This window comes from Lepidochelys kempii, chromosome 4 (genome assembly GCF_965140265.1).
Source record: "Lepidochelys kempii isolate rLepKem1 chromosome 4, rLepKem1.hap2, whole genome shotgun sequence".
NCBI lineage: Eukaryota > Metazoa > Chordata > Testudines > Cheloniidae > Lepidochelys > Lepidochelys kempii.
This window is the reverse complement of record NC_133259.1, coordinates 61804265-61808670: the sequence shown is the minus strand read 5'-3', so window position 1 is coordinate 61808670 and position 4406 is coordinate 61804265. Positions and strand designations below refer to the sequence as shown.

General features: G+C 34.7%; 1 protein-coding gene across 4 annotated transcripts in view; it reads right to left on the bottom strand.

Annotated features, from left to right (window-relative positions):
- Window positions 1-1695: 1695 nt before the first annotated feature.
- Window positions 1696-4406, bottom strand: part of GRIA2 (glutamate ionotropic receptor AMPA type subunit 2) — a 115728-nt gene continuing 113017 nt past the window's right edge. For 2 of the 4 annotated variants that reach the window (XM_073341445.1, XM_073341449.1), the window contains exon 17: window positions 1696-4406. This exon is cut by the window's right edge and continues 194 nt beyond it. The gene's annotated coding sequence lies outside the window, so the exon portion shown is untranslated. The other 2 variants (XM_073341448.1, XM_073341447.1) reach the window with 2 other exon arrangements.

Sequence of the window (4406 nt, the reverse complement as noted above, 5' to 3'; positions counted from 1 at the left end):
TGCCAAAGCTAAAAGGCAGCTAGACAGGCCACCCTCAGTGAGTGTCAGTGACACCTTCAGACTGCAGTGTACCATTATATATTTTGTTTCTGCCATATTTTTACAAAAATCCTATCTTAAAGATTTTTTTTTAAATTATTAAAATGATTTTCATACCCCTACACCTATAAAGCCAAATGCAAGCTCCACACTCTGACCTATTTATTAACAATTAATTGAACTGCCAAGGCCTTGGAGGAGGAATACAGCTGTCATTAATACATTTTAGAAACCTCTAATAATGACCTGAAGTAACTTTGCGGTATGTAATATGGCAGTTTTAAGGTCTGATGCACTGGGACCTTCCAGGACTAAGAATCAAGTGGGGAATGTTTGCTTTCCTGTGTTACAAAGTGCTTGTTTCTAGTTCTCATAGGTTCCAAGGTAAGAGCTGTAGCTATAGGTATTGCTTGTCCTATGCTCTGTATGAAGGGTAACTCTCTATGAGAAAAAGAGAAACCGTTTTCTATCCAGTGGTATTTAAAAATGGGGCTGTCTGAAGCAGCTCAGAAGTTTGGACTCTTGGAAGTGGCCTGAGCAGAAATGAACTAGTGGCCAGAGTGCAAAAGAGGAAGTCAAAGGTGCATAATAAACACAATTCATCACATGGATATCACCACTGCATAGGAATTTGTGGTATGTTACATATATCATATAAAATACATTAGATGTAATATTCGATGTTATATATTAAACAGTGATTCCAATGAGACTACACAAGTGCTGAGAGTTAAGTACATGCTTAAATGTTTTGCTAAATTGTGGCCAGACTGCTCACTACAGTATCAAACTTTATGTTAATTAGGGCCTGACCTCTCTCTCCCTCTCCTAAAAAAGCTTTAGGCTTTCTTGCCTGGATAAAAAAAGAGAATGTAAAATGACTACTGCGATAGTGGAAAATAGAAGTGGGTAGCCTATAGACACAACTGATCCAGAGAGCGCTTGCTGGTGGTCTCATGGTGGTGGACCGTTACCTAATGCTAGTGCTGTTGTAAGGTGATAAGTTGTATCAAAAGACAGGTAAAAACATACTAATGCTTGCAATACATTATTTTTCTATATCATTGCCATGGGGGTGTTGTGCAACCATCAGTAGGACGGGAGAAGGTCCACAAGAGAAACACTCTGTTAAGACGTGTTCCACACTATGATCTATACCTTGTAACTTTTATCTGACAAATCTCTTCAACCTTGACTTAATACTTACTCACTGCTATTATAAACTGTTTTTTACAGCTCTAGAATTGATTTATAATAGCAGGACCATTAACATTTACTTTAAATACTTGCCAAGGGTCATTTCCTCTGCTGATAATATATCAATCATCTGTTGAAATCAAAATTACTGATCCAGGAAATGTTTGACAGTTTTTAGGTAGTCAGACACAAATAAATATTTGATTGCACCAATTTACAGCACTGCCTTACAGGCATCATTAAGAGGGCTATATACAGAAAGTACAAGTGTATTATTGACAAGAAAGTTAAATGATTTTGTTCAGAGGTAATGCAAACCACAGTAAATTTACTCTTATGTGAAATACTTTCTTTCATGCATGAAAGGTTTGCATTGTCTTGCAGAATTCTTCAAGGACACCACTTCTGTAAGGACAAATAGATCTGCTCTGTGCGACAGTTTATTAAAACATTTTTTGAGTACGAAATCAGATTTCAATAATACTAAACAAACAAATTAAGGGTCTTTTGCCTTTTTTTAAGAACATGTTTTATGTATGATTGACGTTTGTACAGCACTCCAGAAAAGCCATCATGTGTTAGATTTAAAAATAAAATCAGAAACATTTTCCGCCATATAGGTACACTTGAAAAACTGGGAATGTTAATGTCTTCAGAAGTCTTAGAAAGTGTATGTCCAGCTTTGTACTGATACCCATTTAACAAAGAAGAAGTAAGGTAAACAAAAACCTACAGTAAAGGACATTTTGAAATTTACACAAGAAAAGTTCATAAACATTTTGGTTGTTCCATAACAGTTTTCATACAAAATGAATAGAAAACCCTTAGACAGCTGTCATCATTCTTGACTATTTTTTCACTTAAATGCACACAAACAGACTTTATATAGCAATATACTGATGTACCTTAACACGGATATTAAACTATGATTACTGCTTTTTAACCAAGATGTGTACTATCCAATCAACATTATCTGTAATTGAAATACTAATACATTATGTATTCCAATCATGTTGTAAGTATAAAAACATGAAAATATAACTTTACGTTATTTCAATTATATACATTATTTCAGGCTTGACAAAGGAAGATTTAAACGCTACAGTTTTTAGAAGAGTCGGCCCAGAGGTACAATAAATAGTTTTGCATTGTATACAGTATCGCAATGTTACTTTTAAAAATGTTTAAAGAACCATATGAATATTATTAGATTTCAGTTTGGTCATTCTAGCATTGAATATTAAAAGTCAGACTGCATCCCCACATTCCAGATGAGGCATAATGCACAGAATACCCATGGATTACTTCAGCGTATGCAGCTGAGAAACAGTTAAACTTTAGTGATGGGCAGGTTACTAGCAGAGGGCCCAATATTGCAAGCACTCTGCATATATATCTCTGGCTGACAGCAATAAAAGTACTGTATGCATGTGCTTTCAGAATCAGGCCCATAGCTTGTACCAAGAGAAGGGATTTAAAGTTTCTGATGAAGTTACAATCCTTAAGTGTTAAACAAAGCATTTATTGAAGATTAAGGAAAGAATTCCAGCTAACACCATACATGATGTTTCAAAATTTATTTCAGTGAGAAATAAAATAGGGAACTAGTAGTACTGCATGAGAGATCTTGTATCTTTTCGTATTCACAACACAGAGGAACGTAAGCTCTTTCACCAAACATCTGATATCTTATCCATAGGTGAAGGATAGGGAAGTATTACATTGGTTTGAGTTGCATTAGCATTTAAATGAATGTTACTGTGCCCCTTTTGGGATTCATTTTTGTGTTGTAATCACGGTCTATGTTTGTGGAGTCCTTATGACTTAGGATAACTTAAAATTCTGAAAACACGCATAGTGTATATGATTTATGAAAGTTCTAATATTTTCAGAAATACAAACAAATCATATTTCAGGGATTGGAATATTATGAATCTTAGATTAAAAAGACATTGTCAAGGTACTTTTCTCAGAAAAACTTTACATGCTGTAGAACCACTTCCCGGACACTTGAAATCTGTTTCCTTAAAGGTATTTATTTTGAGACCTGGGTTTATTCTATAAATTGTTTTATTATTGTAGGATTATTTTGAATGCTTGCCTTCTGTTGATATGCTTTATATAAAATACACACGCACACCCCCATACTTTCTGTAAAACCATAGATGGGTATGAACCAAAACCTCAGATCTTAGTGTCCCTGCACTTCAGGGGTAAAGGGGACTAGACTCCAAACCTGTATCCAAATTTTGCATCAGGTTCCTATCTCTAGTGCAACTCCAGGGTAGGGCACCCTTGAACTCATCTGGGGATCCGAAATGCAGATCTGAATGTTGTGGCTTGGGCCCATCTCTAAATAAAACATGGAATTTAACAGCTCAAAATGAGCTAAGGGTAAGGAGGTTGGGAGAACATAAAACTTTGGCCCAACCTAGACAATGTCCTTTTACATTTTAGATTCTTATAACCCAACTGTAGCTTGCAAAATTAATTGGACCACTTGCAAATAAAACCATAGAAAAAAGTTTATTTCAAATGTCAAGCATTGCCAAGTAATTGGATATTAACACCAAATGTTAAAGAATAGGCTATACAGTAAAGTTTTAATAACAATTAAAATTACAAGATTCAAACCTTTTATTTATTTATTTTCCTCTCCTCATCATTTACATATTTGGCTTTCAAAAATATGGAACCGGTGCCTAAAGCCTTTTTTGATTTTTCCACTTTCCCACAGTTTAATTTTTTTTGTCTTATTCAACCATTATGGAAGCAAATTTATTTAAAAGCCAGTTTGTTTGTGAAAATACCTAAAAATATTTTTTTCCTTTTAAATGTTTTTTTTCTTATAAAACTTGTCACATCTTGATGCAATTGATGTCAAGTGTGCTTAAGTCAGTATGAACCAAGGGACTAACAATGGTGGCTGCAGAAACTGGTGTGTTGCCTGTACACGACTTCAGTTAGATTACAGTACTTCCATGTTAGCTGTGCATGTCAGTCAAACTTCATCTTGAACTTGTGTAGAAAATGGTGTTGTGTTTTGTACTAAGTATTCATTACAATTCAAGATGAACTCCACAAATATAAGAATTCTTGGCCAAAAGAAATGTCTTCAAGATACTGGATGCCTCTCACCACTTTGACAATAAACGCACAAGAAAACCATT